The sequence below is a fragment of the Mus caroli genome, unplaced genomic scaffold (assembly GCF_978045245.1).
Source record: "Mus caroli unplaced genomic scaffold, Mus_caroli_1 scaffold_9, whole genome shotgun sequence".
Lineage (NCBI taxonomy): Eukaryota > Metazoa > Chordata > Mammalia > Rodentia > Muridae > Mus > Mus caroli.
In genome coordinates this window covers 15062361-15084093 of record NW_028227264.1, presented here as the reverse complement: position 1 = coordinate 15084093, position 21733 = coordinate 15062361, and the positions used below count along the sequence as shown (strand labels likewise).

At 40.0% G+C, this 21733-nt stretch overlaps 1 pseudogene; it reads right to left on the bottom strand.

The window, feature by feature from the left end:
* Positions 1 to 8093: 8093 nt before the first annotated feature.
* Positions 8094 to 9182, bottom strand: LOC147002566 (protein kish-A pseudogene; annotated as a pseudogene).
* Positions 9183 to 21733: the final 12551 nt, after the last annotated feature.

The window sequence follows — 21733 nt, the reverse complement described above, 5'->3', positions numbered from 1 at the left end:
AACAAATCAGGAGCTTTTCTCTACTGAAAGGCTAAACAGGCTGAGAAAGAAATTAGGGAAATGACACCCTTCACAATAGTTATAAATAGCATTACATACCTTGGTATGACTCTAACCAAGGGAGTGAAAGATCTGTATGAGAAGAACATCAAGTCTCTGAAGAAAGAAATCAAAGATCTCAGAAGATGGAAAGATCTCCCATGCTCATGGATTGGCAGGATTATTATAGTAAAAATGGCCATCTTGCTGAAGCAATCTACAGATTCAATGAAATCCCCATCAAAATTCCAACTCATTTCTTCATAGAGTCAGAAAGAGCAATTTGTAAATTCATTTGGAATAACAAAAAACCTAGAATAGTAAAAACTATTCTCAACAATGAAAGAACTTCTGGAGGAGTCACCATCCCTGACAAACAAGGTGTATTACAGAGCAACAGTGGTAAAAACTATATAATATTGGTACATAGTCAGGCAGACAGATCAGTGGTATAGAACTGAAGACACAGAAATGAACCCACACACCTATGGTCACTTGATATTTGACAAAGGAGCTAAAACCATTCAGTGGAAAGAAGACAGCATTTTCAACAAATGGTACTGGTTCAACTGGAGGTCAGTATGTAGAAAAATGCAAATTGACCCATTCTTATCTCCTTGTACAAAGTTCAAGTCCAAGTGGATCAAGGACCTCCACATAAAACTAGATACTGAGACTTATAGAGGAGAAAGTGGGGAAGAGTCTGGAGCACATGGGCACAGGGGAAACATTTCTGAACAGAACACTAATGGCTTGTGCCCTAAGATCAAGAATTGACAAATGGGACATCATTAAATTGCAAGGCTTCTGTAAGGTAAAAGACAGTGTCAGTAGGACAAAATGGCAACCAACAGATTGGGAAAAGATTGTTACCAATCCTACAGCTGATAGAGGGCTAATATCCAAAACATACAAAGAACTCAAGGTGTTAGACTCTGCCTGGCAGTGGTGGCTCAAGCCTTTCTTTAATCCTCACACTTCTGGGGGGAGGGGCAGAGGCAGGCAGATTTCTGAGTTGGGACCAGCCTAGTCTACAGAGTGAGTTGCAGGAGAGCCAGAGCTACACAGAGAAACCTTGTCTTGAAAAACCAATACTACTACTACTACTACTACTAAAGATGTTAGACTCCAGAGAATCCAATAACCCTATTAAAAAATAGAGTACAGAGCTAAACAAATAATTTTCAACTGAGGAGTATCAAATGGCTGAGAAACACCTAGAGAAATGTTCAGCACCTGTCTTAGTCAGGGTTTCTTTTTTTTTAATTTTTAATATTTTTATTACATATTTTCCTCAATTACATTTCCAATGCTATCCCAAAAGTCCCCCATACCCTCCCCCCCACTTCTCTACCCACCCATTCCCATTTTTTTGGCCCTGGCGTTCCCAGGTACTGGGGCATATAAAGTTTGCGTGTCCAATGGGCCTCTCTTTCCAGTGATGGCTGACTAGGCCATCTTTTGATACATATGCAGCTAGAGTCAAGAGCTCCGGGGTACTGGTTAGTTCATAATGTTGTTCCACCCATAGGGTTGCAGTTCCCTTTAGCTCCTTCGGTAATTTCTCTAGCTCCTCCATTGGGAGCCCTGTGATCCATCCAATAGCTGACTGTGAGCATCCACTTCTGTGTTTGTTAGGCCCCGGCATAGTCTCACAAGAGATAGCTATATCTGGGTCCCTTCAGCAAAATCTTGCTAGTGTATGCAATGGTATCAGCGTTTGGAAGCTGATTATGGGATGGATCCCTGGATATGGCAGTCTCTAGATGGTCCATCATTTCGTCACAGCTCCAAACTTTGTCTATGTAACTCCTTCCATGGGTGTTTTGTTCCCAATTCTAAGAAGGGGCACAGTGTCCACACTTTGGTCTTCATTCTTCTTGAGTTTCATGCGTTTAGCAACTTGTATCTTATATCTTGGATATCCTAAGTTTTGGGCTAATATCCACTTATCAGTGAGTACATATTGTGTGAGTTCCTTTGTGATTATGTTACCTCACTCAGGATGATGCCCTCCAGGTTCATCCATTTGCCTAGGAATTTCATAAATTCATTCTTTTTAATAGCTGAGTAGTACTCCATTGTGTAAATGTACCACATTTTCTGTATCCATTTGTAGTGGCTATTCCTGGTTGTCAACTTGACTATATTTGCAATGGACTACAATCCAGAATTGAAAGGCTCACCAGTGACCCTTATCTGGAGGCTTGGAGATCCTTATCTGGATCTTGGTATGGAGATCTTGAGCCATAGTGGCTATGGATTCCAGAAGATTAAATCTCCGAGTTTAAGGAGATTTAATCTGGGCTACACCTTTCATCTGGGATTAAAGGTGTGGTGGAACACACCTTTAATCTGGGCTACAACTTCTGCTGGAGACAATATAAGGACATTGGAAGAAGGGAGTCTAGCTCTTGCTCCTTCGCCTGCTTGCTGTGTGAGACTGAGTAACTGCTAGATCCTTGGACTTCCATTCACAGCTGCGACTGAACCATTGTTGGGAATTGGGCTGCCGACTGTAAGTCATCAATAAATTCTTTTACTATATAGAGACTACCCAAAAGTTCTGTGACTCTAGAGAACCCTGACTAATACACCATTCCTCTGTTGAGGGGCAAATGGGTTCTATCCAGCTTCTGGCTATTATAAATAAGGTTGCTATGAACATAGTGGAGCATGTGTCCTTCTTACCGGTTGGGACATCTTCTGGATATATGCCCAGGAAAGGTATAGCTGGATCCTCTGGTAGTACTATGTCCAATTTTCTAAGGAACCACCAGACTGATTTCCAGAGTGGTTGTACAAGCTTGCAATCCCACCAACAATGGAGGAGTGTTCCTCTTTCTCCTCTCCAGCATCAGCTGTCACCTGAATTTTTGATCTTAGCCATTCTGACTGGTGTGAGGTGGAATCTCAGGGTTGTTTTGATTTGCATTTCCCTGATGATTAAGGATGTTGAACATTTTTTCAGGTGCTTCTCTGCCATTCGGTATTCCTCAGATGAGAATTCTTTGTTCAGTTCTGAGCCCCATTTTTTAATGGGGTTATTTGATTTTCTGGAGTCCACTTTCTTGAGTTCTTTATATATATATTGGATATTAGTTCCCTATCTGATTTAGTATAGGTAAAGATCCTTTCCCAATCTCTTGGTGGCCTTTTTGTCTTATTGACGGTGTCTCTTGCCTTGCAGAAGCTTTGCGGTTTCATGAGGTCCCATTTGTCAATTCTTGATCTTACAGCACAAGCCATTGCTGTTCTATTCAGGAATTTTTCCCCTGTGTCCATATCTTCAAGGCTTTTCCCCACTTTCTCCTCTGTAAGTTTCAGTGTCTCTGGTTTTATGTGAAGTTCCTTGATCCACTTAGATTTGACCTTAGTACAAGGAGATAGGAATGGATCAATTCGCATTCTTCTACATGATAACAACCAGTTGTGCCAGCACCATTTGTTGAAAATGCTGTCTTTCTTCCACTGGATGGTTTTAGCTCCCTTGTCAAAGATCAAGTGACTATAGGTGTGTGGGTTCATTTCTGGGTCTTCAATTCTATTCCATTGGTCTACTTGTCTGTCACTATACCGGTACCATGCAGTTTTTATCACAATTGCTCTGTAGTAAAGCTTTAGGTCAGGAATGGTGATTCCACCAGAGGTTCTTTTATCCTTGAGAAGAGTTTTTGCTATCCTAGGTTTTTTGTTATTCCAGATGAATTTGCAGATTGCTCTTTCTAATTCGTTGAAGAATTGATTTGGAATTTTGATGGGGATTGCATTGAATCTGTAGATTGCTTTTGGCAAGATAGCCATTTTTACAATGTTGATCCTGCCAATCCATGAGCATGGGAGATCTTTCCATCTTCTGAGATCTTCTAGAATTTCTTTCTTCAGAGACTTGAAGTTTTTATCATACAGATCTTTCACTTCCTTAGAGTTATGCCAAGATATTTTATATTATTTGTGACTATTGAGAAGGGTGTTGTTTCCCTAATTTCTTTCTCAGCCTGTTTATTCTTTGTGTAGAGAAAGGCCATTGATTTGTTTGAGTTAATTTTATATCCAGCTACTTCACCGAAGCTGTTTATCAGGCTTAGGAGTTCTCTGGTGGAATTTTTAGGGTCACTTATATATACTATCATATCATCTGCAAAAAGTGATATTTTGACTTCATCTTTTCCAATTTGTATCCCTTTGATCTCCTTTTGTTGTCGAATTGCTCTGGCTAGGACTTCAAGTACAATGTTGAATAGGTATGGAGAGAGTAGTCCCTGATTTTAGAGGGATTGCTTCCAGCTTCTCACCATTTACTTTGATGTTGGCTACTGGTTTACTGTAGATTGCTTTTATCATGTTTAGGTATGGGCCTTGAATTCCTGATCTTTCCAAGACTTTTATCATGAATGGGTGATGGATCTTGTCGAATGCTTTTTCCGCATTTAAAGAGATGATCATGTGGTTTTTGTCTTTGTTTTTGTTTATATAATGGATTACGTTGATGGATTTCCATATATTAAACCATCCCTGCATCCCTGGAATAAAACCTACTTGGTCAGGATGGATGATTGCTTTAATGTGTTCTTGGATTCGGTTAGTGAGAATTTTATTGAGGATTTTTGCATCTATATTCATAAGGGAAATTGGTCTGAAGTTCTCTATCTTTGTTGGATCTTTTTGTGGTTTAGGTATCAGAGTAATTGTGGCTTCATAGAATGAGTTAGGTAGAGTTCCTTCTACTTCTATTTTGTGGAATAGTTTGTGCAGAACTGGAATTAGATCTTCTTTGAAGTTCTGGTAGAACTCTGCACTAAACCCATCTGGTCCTGGGCTTTTTTTTGGCTGGGAGACTATTAATGTCTGCTTCTATTTCTTTAGGGGATATGGGACTGTTTAGATCATTAACTTGATCCTGATTTAACTTTGGTACCTGGTATCTGTCTAGAAATTTGTCCATTTCATCCAGGTTTTCCAATTTTGTTGAGTATAGCCTTTTGTAGAAGGATCTGATGGTGTTTTGGATTTCTTCAGGATCTGTTGTTATGTCTCCCTTTTCATTTCTGATTTTGTTAATTAGGATGTTGTCCCTGTGCCCTCTAGTGAGTCTAGCTAAGGGTTTATCTTGTTGATTTTCTCAAAGAACCAACTCCTCGTTTGGTTAATTCTTTGATAGTTCTTCTTGTTTCCACTTGGTTGATTTCACCCCTGAGTTTGATTCTTTCCTGCTGTCTACTCCTCTTGGGTGAATTTGCTTCCTTTTTTTCTAGAGCTTTTAGATGTGTTGTCAAGCTGCTAGTGTGTGCTCTCTCCAGTTTCTTTTTTTTCTTTTTTTTTTTTTAAAGTACCAAACAATAAAAACATCCCCTCCAAATTTATTTTGACAAGTCACAGATGAATGGAGATAAGTTACTCTAGTCATAATGGCCACCCTCTAAGCTCCATGTACTGCTCTCTTTCAATGTGATATAACAAAACTAGAAGGCTTTTGACAGTTCATTTTTTATTACATAGCAGATGTATGAACTAACCAGAGACTAGGATGATTACCTCTTTTAAACATGAATTCTACTTCTTTCTACAAAAGGTATTGAAATGGCCTGTCAGATTATATAGGAATTAGTTTGGGGCAAAGTGGAAATGATATGAAGTTATTTCTCAGAAGTTAGTCGTGACTCCCTGTAACAAGGGCGATTGCTAGCACCGGTTGAGAACATTTATTATTACTAGAAGATACCAAAGGAAGAGAAGAGCAGACCCTAAGAACTTTCCATTCATGTTTTCAGATAGTAATGATAGAGTAGCTTCTCAAAGGCTTTTGTGGAGCTTAAGTTCTTGATAAGTAGAAATATTTTCTGTATGTCCAGGAAATGCACACTGTGCACTTTTGGGATGGGTGCTTGTTTTAACAGCTGGGGCTGCTTTTAGCAGATAGAATACGAGATTTTACAAGTTTCTGAAAACACAGCCTTGACTGGCCAGTTGCCTCTACAATGTTTACAGAAGTCTCAGGAGAATCTACTAGTGTATTCCTTAGTCAACTTTGCTCACTCGTAAACCAGGGAGACTTTATTATCTTCCTGAAGGATTTGTGAGGCAGGAGGGGACAATCTCAACTTCAATTTTGAGGTAGGTAAAATACATGACTTTCCAGGATATAACATCCGTTGACCTTTATGGCCACGCATTACCTCACATGTGCCACAACAAACTAAGGGACATACAATCCCTAACATAGAATTGTTTTTTTTTTTTTTTTTTAAAAAAAACACTGTCAAGTTCAGTTTAATTCATGATCTCTGAGAAGTTCTACCCGCAATGAATCATCACTCTTCATTTTTTTTTCTAGAATCCTGGGATTATGTCAATAACAAGTACTAGCACATTATACTTCATAGACATTAATTTCATCTTTCATGTACATTATGAATACAGACAAACAACTCATCTATTTGCAATGGTCACATGCCATACCAATTGTGTAAATGTTTCCTGAAAAAAATATTATTTACAAGTGTTAAATAATTTTCACAAATGGAGGCAAGGATTTGTTTGTCTTCGTAAACTTGGAAGAGTTAATTTATGGAACTCTGTGTCACCCTATGGTACAAGACTAATTTTATTAAGAAGATGAACAAATTTATTATAAATTTATAAATATTCTTACTAACCCCAGCAGGAAACACCTTGAATTGAAACATATATGGTAGTTTCCAGCCTAAGTAGAAAAGGTATCAATAGGACACCATATTGGAATTTTAACTTTAAAACTATTAAGACCAATTTGACATGTGTCCTTTTGACTATCTTGCAAGACTACCTGGAAACAAGACATATCCCGCCCTGTCAATGGTCCAGATAAGGCTAATCAGGAAGCAAACAACAACATTAAACAAATGTGGGGCCATGGATTGAAGATTCTAGGGCCAACAAGGCGCTAGGGAGAGCATGTGGACATTGTCAGACCTGAGTCTTGGTGCTCCTCGCCCCTAAGCTTTGTGTTTACAGTCTGTGCAGATGCCAGCTGCCTGAAGTGCTCTACTGCTCCTCCACACCTCCCACACGACCCGGTGGCTTAGAAAACGAGTCAGTGTTTGTACACCAAAATGCTAATTGCCTTTCTTTATATGATTCTTTTATCTTTGCAGCTTTTCTACACCCCTAAAGAGCCTGTACTTTAAAAGATCAGGATGGTAGCAGCTAGAAATACCTGTCTAGACTGCTCAGTATCTACATATTGCGCAAAATTTTATGTTACCATGCATATTTCAAGTTAACTATGTCTTCCTCTAATTTCCACCTACATTGTCTAAAATGTCAAACTAAAGAGAACATGTTAGATGATTCTTTATTCTCTCCAGTTTGATATGAGATGCATGTTAACTTAGGGAAAAAGTTGACAACATTTCTGGAAATGTTGTTAGTGATGATGAACAGATGGCCACCCAGAAATCAAACTGATAGGTGACTACTTACTGTGCACAAATATGGTGACGAGGGAGTCCTACTTTTGGGACACAGTGAAAATCCTTGACCTAATACAAAGCCTAAGGTGAAATTCAGAGTAGAATAATTATCATAACCTGATTTCAAATTCAAAATAAAACAGACCAGTTTTAACTAGCTGTAGGCATCCCAAAGATCTTTTTGAAAACAAGCAACCCCAAAGAAACAACAAGTAAGCGTTCCTAGATGTTAGACTACACTGTCCTCCACAGCTTAGAGCACTACGTCAAAGCTGATGGTCTAGCGGCTCTGGTGGCCATTTGGGCTACACAGTGAAGACTGCAAGTTCACTGCTTTGTTTTTATAGAAACTTCACTTCTAAGAAAAAAATTTTTTTCTTTTTCAAACTTTAAAAAGAGCAGTTAAACCCAGTAATTAATTAATAAATGCTATGTATAGTTTTCAGCTAGGATTTAATTCTTCTTTGTTTTGAAACAGTAACTGATTTTCAGCTGAACCTGAAGAAATGTTGGATACAAACTTGTAAGTATCCTTTGATATTTGTCTATTCACATTCTGTGTCAAAGCTGAAATGTACTTAGAGCATAGTACCCAGACTAAAGCAGATATGAGATATGTTTATAATCTACAAAGTTACAAAAGAGATTCCAGTTCAAGCTGACAGAACATAAACTAGACTTAAAGTACTGCATTAAGAATAGCACAAATGCCACCTTTGGGTAACTACAATGCACGTTCTATTTGGAAGACGACTACAGAGAACGAAGACTGCACGGTGCTTCCTTGCTCACCGCTCCACTTGCTGCTTTTCATTCTAAGGTACTCTTCATCATAGGGTGGCAGCTGTATCTTTGTGACTAGAAGCCAACTCTTAGGCTAACTAAAGAAATTCAGAGTTTTGTTTAAAATACTTTAAACACCTGTAATAAACTATGGAATTTGCCAAGAATAGAGGTACTCTGGTTAGCAATCCAAAGGGTTTAAATATGAATGCAATCCATAAGAACAGTAACAACAACAAAAATAGAACAATTTTTTTTCTCAATAAAAATAGGCCAGTCGCTAGAAGGTATCATTCTGTGAAGACATTATTTTGAAGCCCTAGTCAAAGGAGCCTGTGGAATTTGCCACTGGGTTTCTACTTTGTGCCTGGAGAACCTTATGAAAAGCAGTCCTGGCACAACAGAATGACATTTGCAGAATGTAATACTGGAGTGAGAGAACTGAGGTTGATGGCTACAATCACATTCCTGTGTATTGAACTGTTACATCTTAATTATTCATTCAGCTCATTGGTCCAATAGCATAAAAATAGAGAACAGCATCTTGAAGTTTATCTCATTCCATGTTCAGAGACAAATGGCTTAACCATTCTTCCCATTATTTTCTGAAGGCAAGTCCTTGTTTACAGTCTGATGGTAAACACATGCTGGTAGTTTCCAAAGCTACTGTATGAAGAGGATGCTGAAGGCCATCACTATACAGCATATGGCGACATAAGGACTCTTGCGTTCCCCAATTCGGGCACACTTCCAAAATATTCCCAATAGTCCAGTTTTATTTCTGTCCAGGATGCTGGGTGCCAGGGATCGGATATAAGCACATGTACATATAAGCAGCAAGATTACAGTCAATAGACTCTGAAAATTGAAAATGGCAGACACAGTGAGGCCGGTGCTGGTCCAGCCACATCACCCTTCCGGGCCGGGGCCTCCAGTTTCTTTTTGGAGGCACTCAGAGCTATGAGTTTCCCTCTTAGAAATGCTTTCATTGTGTCCCATAGGTTTGGGTATGTTGTGGCTTCATTTTCATTAAACTCTAAAAAGTCTTTAATTTCTTTCTTTATTCCTTCCTTGACCAAGGTATCATTGAGAAGAGTGTTGTTCAGTTTCCACGTGAATGTTGGCTTTCCATTATTTATGTTGTCATTGAAGATCAGCCTTAGTCCATTGTGGTCTGATAGGATGCATGGGACAATTTCAATATTTTTGTATCTGCTGAGGCCTGTTTTGTGACCAATTATATGGTCAATTTTGGAGAAGGTCCCGTAGGTGCTAAGGATAAGATATATCCTTTTGTTTTAGGATAAAATGTTCTGTAGATATCTGTTAAGTCCATTTGTTTCATAACTTCTGTTAGTTTCACTGTGTCCCTGTTTAGTTTCTGTTTCCACCATCTGTCCATTGAAGAAAGTGGTGTGTTGAAGTCTCCCACTATTATTGTGTGAGGTGCAATGTGTGCTTTGAGCTTTACTAAAGTATCTTTAATGAATGTGGCTGCCCTTGCATTTGGAGCATAGATATTCAGAATTGAGAGTTCCTCTTGGAGGATTTTACCTTTGATGAGTATGAAGTGTCCCTCCTTGTCTTTTTTGATAACTTTGGGTTGGAAATCTATTTTATTCGATATTAGAATGGCTACTCCAGCTTGTTTCTTCAGACCATTTGCTTGGAAAATTGTTTTCCAGCCTTTCACTCTGAGGTAGTGTCTGTCTTTTTCCCTGAGATGGGTTTCCTGTAAGCAGCAGAATGTTGGGTCCTGTTTGTGTAGCCAGTCTGTTAGTCTATGTCTTTTTATTGGGGAATTGAGTCCATTGATATTAAGAGATATTAAGGAAAAGTAATTGTTGCTTCCTTTTATTTTTGTTGTTAAAGTTGGCATTCTGTTCTTGTGGAAGTCTTCTTTTTGGTTTGTTGAGGGATTACTTTCTTGCTTTTTCTAGGGCGTGCTTTCTGTCCTTGTATTGGTTTTTTTCTGTTATTATCCTTTGAAGGGCTGGATTCGTGGAAAGATAATGTGTGAATTTGGTTTTGTTGTGGAATACTTTGGTTTCTCCATCTATGTTAATTGAGAGTTTGGCTGGGTATAGTAGCCTGGGCTGGCATTTGTGTTCTCTTAGTGTCTGTATAACATCTGTCCAGGCCCTTCTGGCTTTCATAGTCTCTGGTGAAAAGTCTGGTGTAATTTTGATAGGCCTGCCTTTATATGTTATTTGACCTTTCTCCCTTACTGCTTTTAATATTCTATCTTTATTTAGTGCATTTTTTGTTCTGAATATTATGTGTTGGGAGGAATTTCTTTTCTGGTCCAGTCTATTTGGAGTTCTGTAGGCTTCTTGTATGATCATGGCCATGTCTTTCTTTAGGTTTGGGAAGTTTTCTTCTATTATTTTGTTGAAGGTATTTGCTGGCCCTTTAAGTTGAAAATCTTCATTCTCATCTACTCCTATTATCCGTAGGTTTGGTCTTCTCCTTGTGTCCTGTATTTCCTGGATGTTTTGAGTTAGGATCCTTTTGTGTTTTGTATTTTCTTTGATTGTTGTGCCGATGTTCTCTATGGAATCTTCTGCACCTGAGATTTTCTCTTCCATCTCTTGTATCCTGTAGCTTATGCTCACATCTATGGTTCCAGATTTCTTTCCTAGGGTTTCTATCTCCAGCGTTGCCTCACTTTGGGTTTTCTTTATTGTGTCTACTTCCCTTTTTAGGTCTAGTATGGTTTTGTTCATTTCCATCATCTGTTTGGATGTGTTTTCCTGTTTTTCTTTAAGGACTTCTACCTGTTTGGTTGTGTTTTCCTGTTTTTCTTTAAGGACTTGTAACTCTTTAGCAGTGTTCTCCTGTATTTCTTTAAGTGGGTTATTAAAGTCCTTCTTGATGTCCTCTACCATCATCATGAGATATGCTTTTAAATCCGGGTCTAGCTTTTCGGTTGTGTTGGGGTGCCCAGGACTAGGTGGGGTGGGAGTGCTGCATTCTGATGATGGTGAGTAGTCTTGATTTCTGTTAGTAGGATTCTTATGTTTGCCTTTTGCCATCTGGTAATCTCTGTAGTTAGTTGTTATAGTTGTCTCTGGTTAGATCTTGTTCCTCAGGTGATTATGTTAGCCTCTCTCAGCAGACCTGGGATACGAGCTCTATCCTTAGTTTCAGTGGTCAGAGTACTCTCTGTAGGCAAACTCTCCTCTTGCAGGGACGGTGCCCAGATATCTGGTGTTCGAACCTGCCTCCTGGCAGAAGTTGTGTTCCACTCACCAGAGGTCTTAAGATCCCATGGAGGGTCCTGTGAGGCCCTTGGGGGTGTATGGAGACTCCCCGGACCAGGAACCCCGGTGCTGCAGTGGACCGGAAGGGACTTGCCCCTGATCAGGCCGGGTTATCTGCTTCCTTAATTAAAGCAGTCTCAGGTCCCGCGCGATTGGATTGGAGCAGACGCTGTGTTCCACTCACCAGAGGTCTTAGGATCCTGTGGGGGATTCTGTGTGGGTCCTTTCAGGTGTCCGGAGACTCCCCGGACCAGGAACCCCGGTTCTGCCTTAGTCAGGGTTTCTATTCCTGCGTAAACATCATGACCATGAAGCAAGTTGGGGAGGAAAGGGTTTATTCAGCTTACTCTTCCACATTGCTGTTCATCACCAAAGGAAGTCAGGACTGGAACTCAAACAGGTCAGTAAGCAGGAGCTGATGCAGAGACCATGGAGAGGTGTTTCTTACTGGCTTGCTCAGCTTGCTTAGCTTGCTTTCTTATAGAACCCAAGACTACCAGCCCAGACATGGTACTACCCACATGGGGCCCTCCCATTTGATCACTAATTGAGAAAATGCCTTACAGATGGAGGTACTTCCCCAACTGAAGCTCCTTTCTCTGTGATAACTCTAGCCTATGTCAAGTTGACACACAAAACAAGCCAGTACAGCATCCTTAGTCAGCAAGGAAATGCAAATTCAAACAACCCTGAGATTCCACTTCACACTAGGCAGAATGGCTAAGATCAAAAACTCAGGTGACAGCAGAGGCTGGCAAGGATGTGAAGAAAGAGGAACACTCCTCCATTGTTGGTGGGATTGCAAGCTGGTACAACCACTCTGGAAATCTGTCTGGTGATTCATCAGAAAATTGGAGATAGTACTACCTGAGGACCCAGCTATACCACTTCTGGGCATATATGCAAAAGATATAACAAGGACACTTGCTCCACTATGTTTATAGCAGCCCTATAATAATAATAGCCAGAAGCTGGGAAGAACCCAGATGTCCTTCAACAGAGGAATGGATACAGAAAATTTTGTACATTTACACAATAGAGTACTTCTCAGCTATTAAGAACAATGAATTCATGAAATTCTTAGGCAAATGGATGGAACTAGAAAATATCATCCTGAGTGAGGTTACCCAATCACTAAAGAACACACAGGGTATGCATTCACTGATAAGTGGATATTAGCCCAGAAACTCTGAATGCCCAAGATACAATTCACAGACTACATGAAGCTCAAGAAGGAAGACCAAAGTGTGGGTGCTTTAGTTTTTCTTAAAAAGGGGAACACCCTTATAGAAGAAGAGGGAGGGAGGGGAGATGGGATAGAGGGTTTCCGGGACTCGGGGAATGGGGATAACATTTGAAATGTAAATAAATATAATATCCAATAAAATTATATATATATAGAAAAATAATTGTGTCTTTTACCTATTTTTTCAAGTATTAATTTGTTGACATTTCTTCCTATTTGTCAAAATAGGTTACTGCTTGAGGAAATGGAACAAAAGATGACATTTTAACAATCTACACTTAAAAACTCACACTTTATTCTCTTCGGGATCTTTGAATCATTTTTGAATTTGTATATGTCAAGCTTTCAGGTTTGATACCATTGGACAACTGATATCCAATCTGGGCAGGATTTTGCTTTTAATTAACTTTTAAAACAGTTTTTATATCTTATGTTCCATATTCAGTTTCTCTTGATCTTGTTGGATGAAGATGTTGGTATTTCAGTTTAATGGTCACTGTATATGAGTTTCTTACAGCCTTATGAAAAAAATGAACTGGTTACACATTTTTAACCAATATTTCTCATGCTTTGGGGCCTGTATCAGTTGTCCTTTCCTGTTGCTGTTATTAAAACAGCATGACTGAAAGAACTTAAGGAAGAAAGTTTATTTCTTGCTTATAGCTCTGGAGACCTAACATCTATAATGGTGGAAAAGGTGCTGATAGGAGCATTTTGGTACACAGACAGGAAGCAAAGAGTGGTTGGAAGGTAGGATGGGGGTTAGACCCTCAAAGTCTGTACTTCCTGCAGTAATGTACTTCATACTATAGGTACATCCCCTAAAGGTTTCATAACCAAATAGTGCCACCAATTGGGAACCAATTGTTCAAATACATGTGCTATGTGGGACATTTCTCACTAAAACCACTACAGAGTAATTAATAACTGCAAAATCATGGGGTGATGATAAATATTGTACATCTTGTTCATCACATTAACTAGTCCAGTTGTCCTGAAGGTTTTATGTTAAAGCAGATTGATTAGGAAAATAAGGACAGAGGAAGGCCATAGACTAGTGTTTCTATGATGGCTCAGAACACCATGGTTCCAAAAAGAATAATTTAGGAAGGAGTCCTTGAGATGACTGATTATTTTAGAGAACTTCGTAGACATCATAAGGTTACCCCAGGCTGCACAGAATGTCATAAAGGTCATTTAACTTTGTGCAAGGATTATAGAAATTATGGGTGTTGTAGATTGTGCAGAAACACTGGCAGTAGTATGTGTTTTCATGGATAAGAAATAAGAATATAAACTATTTATAACTACTGGTAATTCTGTAGATGTCTCCTTTTAAAATATGAAAGTGATAGTTTTAGTGAGAGGATAGTTTTGGTTGATAGCAGAGTTGGCAAATGGCATTAAAATTTCACCCACTTTTTCTAGTCCTTTTTACCATCGTTCTGTCACCTGTCGGTTCTCCTTTATTTCCTGTTGCATCAGGTTTCCAAATCATCAGGATACAATAAAATCTTCCAGATAAATAGTTGTGCCACACTGTTTCTAGAGAGGTATAGATAAATAACTTCAGTCCAGGTAGGGAACCAATGACAGACCAAAGTACAGATCCCATCAAACAAAAACAAAAACAAAAACAAAAAAACAACTTAGTGAACAAATGAGTTATTGGGGTTACTTACAGGAGCAGAAATCATACAAAGACATCTTTATTACCAAAATCCCACCCAAGCATAAGTAGCAATTCACAAAAGTTAGAAATCTGGAGCACATAGCATAACCTTCAGGGTTGTAGGGTGTCCATTCCAAGCATTTCATTGAGTTTTAGGCCCTTTCAAAAAGCTCAGCTGGTCTTTTCTAGGCATCTTGCTTTGTCTGAAAATATCTCCCAGCTGTCCTGACTTATATTGGATTAGGAGAGAGAAGGGTCCAGTGAATCTGGTCAATTTCAGGAACTTCCTGAAGCTTTTGAGTTTTGTAATGTTTGATCCTAAGGAGCTTCCCTATAGGGTGGAATTTTTCACCTCCCTGTAGAACATTGTTGTTTTACCTCCCTATAAATATCTTAAGAAGTTTCTTCCTTAGATTATCTTGCTGTTTAAATATATACCCCATTTTTAAATTGTATTATTTGGTTTTTTGATGTTTAGTGTCTTGAGTTCTTTACATATTTTGGATATCAGCCTTCTATCAGATGTGGGCTTGGTGAAGATTTTTTTCCCATTCTATAGGCTGCTGTTTTGTCCTATTTATGGTATCCTTTGCTATACAGAAGATTTTCAGTTTCATGAGGTACCATTTTTTAAATTATCAGTCTTAATGCCTGTGCTATTGGTGTTCTATTCAGGAAGTTGTCTCCTGTGCTCAATGAGCAATGAGCTTATTGAGATCAATCCTCAGACAGAGGGCAAGGTCTACACCCGGTGTTTCTGCTTGGAGGAACCTCAGAACAGCAAGGTGGGCGAGCAGGGGAAACTGTCCCACCCCTCACTTGGCCGAGGCTTGCCACCAGCTTCAGCTGATGATGTGCCTAGGCTGGGGAAGTCCCCCAAATGTGGACTCAATGTAGGTCTTACCTTACGGAACTCAGAGAGGCAGAGAGAGAACCCGTGGAATAACCATTCAAGGCTACTCCCCAATTTATCTTCTATCAGATTTAGTGTATCTGCTTTTATGTTGACATCAGGAATGGTGATTGGAAATTCATTTATTGTACAGGATAGTTTTAGTTATCCTGAGAGTTTTTGTTCATAGGAAATTCAGTATTGTTCTTTCAAGGTTATTTTGGAATTTTGTTGAATTATGTTGGAATTTTGATGGTAATTGCATTGAATCTGTACATTGCTGTTGGTAAGATGGCTATTTTTGGATGTATTTTTTATTAGATTATTTACATTTCAAATGTTAAGGTGGCTATTTTTTTTACTATGCTAATTATACAGATCCATGAGCATGGGGGGGTCTTTCCATCTTCTGATATCTTCTTCAGTTTCTTTCTTCAAAGACTTGAAGTTCTTGTCATACAGATCTTTCACTTGTTTGGAGTTGCACCAAGATATTTTATATTATTTGTGGCTCTTGTAAAATGTGTTGTTTCCTTTATTTCTTTCTTAGCCTGTTTATAGTTTGAATATAAGAGGACTACAGGTGTTTTTAAGTTAATCTTGTATCCAGCCACTTTACTGAAGGTGTTTATCAGTTGTAAAAGTTCCATGCTAAAACACATGAAACTCAAGAAGAAAGACCAAAGTGTGGATACTTCAATCCTTCTTAGAAGGGGGAACAAAATACCCATGGAAGGAGTTACACAGACAAAGTTCAGAGCAGAGACTGAAGGAATGACCATCCAGAAACTGCCCCACCTGGGGATCCATCCCATAAACAACCACCAAACCCAGACACTTTGCAAATGCCAACAAGAGCTTGCTGATAGGACCATGATATAGCTGTCTCCTGAAGAGGCTCTGCCAAGTGCCTGACTGATACAGAAGTGGATGCTCACAGTCATCCATTAGATGGAGCACAGGGTCCCCAATGAAGGAGCTAGAGAAAGTACCCAAGGAGCTGAAGGGGTTTGCAGTCCCATAGGAGGAACAATAATATGAACTAACCAGTAACCCCAGAGATCCCTGGGACTAAACCACCAATCAAAGAAAATACACGGAGGGACTTGTGTCTCTAGCTGCATATGTAGCAGAGGATGGCCTAGTCAGTCATCAGTGGGAGGAGAGGCCCTTGGTCCTGTGAAGGTTCTGTGCCCCAGTATAGCGGAATGCCTGGGCCAGGAAGCAGGAGTGGGTGAATTGGAAATCAAGGCGAGGGGGGGAGAGGATAGGGGATTTCCCGAGGGGAAACTAGGAAAGGGGATAGCATTTGAAATGTAAATAAAGAAAATATCTAATAATACAAAAAGTTCCTTGCTAGAATTTTTGTGGTCACTTACCTGTACTATCATATTATCTGGGAATAGCAAGACTTTGACCTCTTCTTTTCCAGTTTGTATCCCCTTTATCTCCTTTAGTCGCTATAACTAGAACTTCAAATACTATATTTGAGTAGCTATGAAGAGAGTGGACAGCCTTGCTTGTTCCTGATTTTAGTGGAGTTGCTTTGAGGGTTTTTTTTTTTCCATTTAGTTTGCTGTCGACTTGGCTTGCTATAAATTGCTTTTATTATGTACATTGAGGTATGCACCTTGTGTCGATGATCTCTCCAAGACTTTTATCATAAAAGAGTGTTGGATTTTGTCAAGATTTTTTCAGTATCTAATGAGATTATCGTGTGGAATTTTATTTCAATTTGTTTATATGGATTACAATGACAGTTTTTTGTATGTTTAACTATTCCTGCATCTCTGGAATGAAGCCTATTTGGTCATGGTAGGTGATCTTTTTGACATGTCTTCGAATTTTGTTTTCAAGTATTTTTTGATTATTTTTGCATCAGGAAAATTGGTCTGAAAATTTCTTTGTTCAGTCTGGGTATCAGAGTGACTGTGGCCTCATAAAATGATTTTGTGGAATTTCAGTAGTATTGGCATTACCTCTTTTTTGAAAGCCTGGATAGAATTCTGTGCTATAATGTGTTTGGCCCTGAGCTGGTTTTGGTTGGGAGATTTTAACTTTGGTATGCGGTATCATACGGTCTAGGAAGTTATCAATTTCATATAGATTTTCCAGTTTTGTAGAGTATAGGCTTTTGTAGTTGGTTCTGATGATTTTTTCTTTTAATTTTCTCAGTTTCTGATGTTATGTCTCCATTTTCCTCTTTAATTGTTAATTTTGATACTGTTTCTGTGCCCTTTAGTTAGTTTGGCTAAGGGTTTATTTATCTTAATGATTTTCTCAAAGAACCAGCTCTTGGTTTTGTTGATTCTTTGTTTCATTCTCTTTGTTGTTGACTGGTTGATTTCAGCCCTGAGTTTGACTTGTCTTCTACTCCTCTTTGGTGTGTTTGGTTCTTTCTGTTCTAGAGCTCTCAGGTGTGCTGTTAAGTTGCTAGTGTAGGATCTCTCCAATTTCTTTTTCTTTTCTTTCTTTCTTTCTTTTTAAATTAATCATTCCATTTGTTTACATCTCAAATGATATCCCACTTTCTGGTTACCCCCTCCACCGATTCCCTTCCCCCATCCCACATCTGCCCTCCTTTCTCCCCTTTGCCTGTATGAGAATGCTCCGCCACCCACCCACCCAGCCACACTCTCCTGCCCCACCCTGCTCCAGCATCCCCTTACTCTGGGGCATCAAACCTCCCCAGGACCAAGGCCCTCCCCTCCCATTGCTGTACAGCAAGGCCATCCTCTGCTACATATATATCGGGAGCCATGGATCCCTCTAGGTACACTCCTTTGTTGGTGGTCTAGACTTTGGGAGAATTGGGTGGTCCAGCCAGTCTATGTTGTTCTTCCAATGGGGTTGCAATCTCCATCTGCTCCTCCAGTTCTTCTGTCAACTCCCTCACTAGGTTCCCTGAGTTCAGTCTGATGGTTGGCTCCAAGCATCCATATCTACATTGGTCAGTTGCTGGTCAGACCTCCCCAGGAACTGCCACACTTGGTTCCTGTCCACAAGTGCCTCTTGACAACAGCAACAGTGTTGGGTTTGGTGTCTGTAGACATGATGTTTCCTCAGGTGGGGCTGTTCCCCAGTTGGCCCTTCCTTCAGTCTCTGTTCCATTTTTTGTCCCTGTTTGTCCTTTGGACAGGAACATTTCTGGGTTAAAAAAAACCTTTGAGATGGGTGGGTGGCTCCATCCCTTGACCAGGGGCTGTGCCTATCTATTTGAGGTGGTCTCCACTGGTTCTATCTCCCCCTACTCTGCACATTACAGCTAAAATCAAACCCATTGGGTCCTGGGAGCCTCAAATTTCTCTGGTATCTGGGACCCTCTAGTGGCTATCCCCAGTTCCTCATCCCCACTGCTGCCTATTTTTATTCCATTTCTTGAGTCTCTGTGCCTCTCTCATATCTCCTCCAGTTCCTGATACTGCCACCCTTATTTCCTCCTCCTCCTTTCTCCCTCCCTTGTTCCCCTCTCCTTCCACCTCCCACTTTCGCCCTGTTACCCTCTCAATGCAGGACTGAAGCATCTGCCCCCTGTCCTTCCTTCCTTCTATGCTCCATATGGTCTGTAGATTGTAGCATGGGGATTATGAGCTTTTGGGCTAGTATCCACTTATTATTGAGTACATACCATGTGCGTTCTTTTGTGTCTGGGTTACCTTACTCAGGATGATATTTTCTAGTTTCATCTATTTAGGTAGAACTATTTCCAATTTTCTGAAGAACCGCCAGACTGATGTCCAAAGTGGTTTTACTAGGTTTCAGTCTCACCAGCAATGGAGGAGTGTTCCTCTTTCTCCACATCCCTCGCCAGCATCTGCTGTTACCTGAGTTTTTGATCTTAGCCATTCTGACTGGTGTGAGGCAGAATCTCAGGATCCTTTTGATTTGCATTTACCCCAATGACTAAGGATGTTAAACATTTCTTTAAGTGCTTCTCAGTCACTCAATATTCCTCAGTTGAGAATTCTCTATTTAGCTCTGTACTCCACTTTTTAATAGGGTTTAATAGGCATCGAACACCCTCAGGCCCAAGGGCCTCTCCCCTCACTGATGTCCAACAAAACTACCCTCTGCCACATATGCACCCAGAGCCATAGGTCCCTCTATGTGTACTCTTTAGTTGGTGGTCCACTCCCCAAGAGCTCCAGGGGGGTCTGGCTGGTTTATACTGTTGCTCCCTCCATGGGGCTGCAAACTCCCTCAGCTCCTTCAGTCCCTTCTCCAACTCCGCCATGGGGGACACCACACTTAGACCAATGGTTACTGCAAGCATCTGCCTCTGTATTTGTCAGGCTCTGGTAGAGCCTCTCAAGAGAGAGCCATACCAGGCTTCTGTCAGCAAGCACTTCCCCACATCCACAGTAGTGTCTGTGTTTGGTGACTGTATATGGAATGGATCCCCAGGTGGGCAGTCTCTGGAAGGCCTTTCCTTCAGTCTCTGCTCCACACTTTGTCTCCATATTTCCTCCTGTGAGTATTTTGTTTACCCTTCTAAGAAGCACTGAAGCATCCACAGTTTGGTCTTCCCTCTTTTTGGGCTTCATAAAGTCTGTGAAATGAATCTTGGATATTCCACACTTTTGGACTACTATCCACTTATCAGTGAGTACATACCATGTGTTTTCTTCTGTGACTGAGTTACCTCACTCAGGATGATATTTTCTAGTTCCATCTATTTGCCTGTGAATTTCATGAAGTTGTTGTTTTTAATAGCTGAGTAGTATTCCATTGTGTAAATATACCACATTTTCTGAATCCATGCCTCTGTTGAGCGACATTTGGGTTGTTTCCAGCTTCTGGCTATTATTATTATGGGCTGCTATGAACATAGTGGAGCATGTGCCCTTATTACATGTTGGAGCATCTTCTGAGTATATGCCCAGGAGTGGTATAATTGGGTCCAATTTTCAGATGAATCACCAGACAGATTTCCAGAGTGGTTGTACCAGCTTGCAATCCCACCAATAATGGAGGAGTGCTTCTCTTTCTCCACATCCTTGCCAGCATCTGCTGTCACCTGAGTTTTTGATCTTAGCCATTCTTCCTGGTGTGAGGTGGAATCTCAGGGTTGTTTTGATTTGTATTTCCCTGATGACTAAGGATGTTGTACATTTCTTTAGGTGCTTTTCAGCCATTCGAGTTTCCTCAGTTGAGAATTCTCTGTTTAGCTCTGTTTCTCATTTTTAAATAGGGTTATTTGGCTCTCCAGAGTCTAACTTGTATGTATTTGTATATATACAAAAGATCTTTGTATATATTGGATATTAGCTGTCATGAGTACTTGGGTGAGATTCTCACCTGTGTCTTTGGTTTCTACAGACCTCCTGAGAGGTAAGCAGGCTGTAGCATTTGGGCTGGCATCAGCCTGCCAAATTGGCCCCTGGTAGGGAAGTGGGCCAGAGCAAGTTTGGTCTTTTCATACTTTCCAAGATTTCCTAGATACTTTGTGTCAGATATTTTTAGATTTAACACTTTTCTTAAGCAATATATCAGTTTCTTTTATAATATTGATCTCAAGGTTTTACTGTATGAAGAGATACCATGATCAAGGAAATTCTCATAAAGAGAACCATTTAATGGGGGCTGGCTTACAGATTCAGAGGTTTAATCCATTATCATCATGGTGGGAAGCATGGCCACATAAAGGCAGATGTGGTGTTGGGGATGGAGCTGAGAGTTCTATATCTTGATCTGCATGCAAGAGGAGACTGTGTTAGACTAGGTGTAGCTTGAGCATAGGACACCTCAACGCCCACCTCCACAGTGACATACTTTCTCCAGCAAGGCCACACCTACTCCAACAAAGTCACACCTCCTTATAATGCCACTTCTTATGGTCCAAGCATTTAAACACATGAGTCGGTGGGGGCCATATCAATTCAAACCAGTATGGTATTCTCTGTGCCTGTGATTCTTCCATCTCTTGTATTCTGTGGGTGATAGTTGGCATCTGTAGTTCCCATTTACTTACCTGGATTTTCCATCTCCAGGATTCCCTCAAGATTTATTTGTTGTTTTTTGTTTTGTTTTGTTTTGTTTTGTTTTGCTTCTATTTCCATTTTCAGGTCTTGAGTAGTTTATCTGTTTGTTTGTTTGTTTGTTTGTTTGTTTCTTCTCCTCCTCCTCCTCCTCCTCCTGCTGCTTCTTCTTCTTCTTCTTCTTCTTCTTCTTCTTCTTCTTCTTCTTCTTCTTCTTCTTCTTCTTCTTCTTCTTCTTCTTCTTCTTCTTCTTCTTCTTCTTCTTCTTCCTCTTCTTTTCTTGAGTCTCTTGGCTTTCTTTAAGGGATTTAGTAATTTCCTCTTTAAGGGCCTTTTAAAAATGGGTCTTAAGGTTATTTTCTTGTGCTTCAGTTGTCTTGGAATATCCAGGGTTTGTTGTAGTAGGATA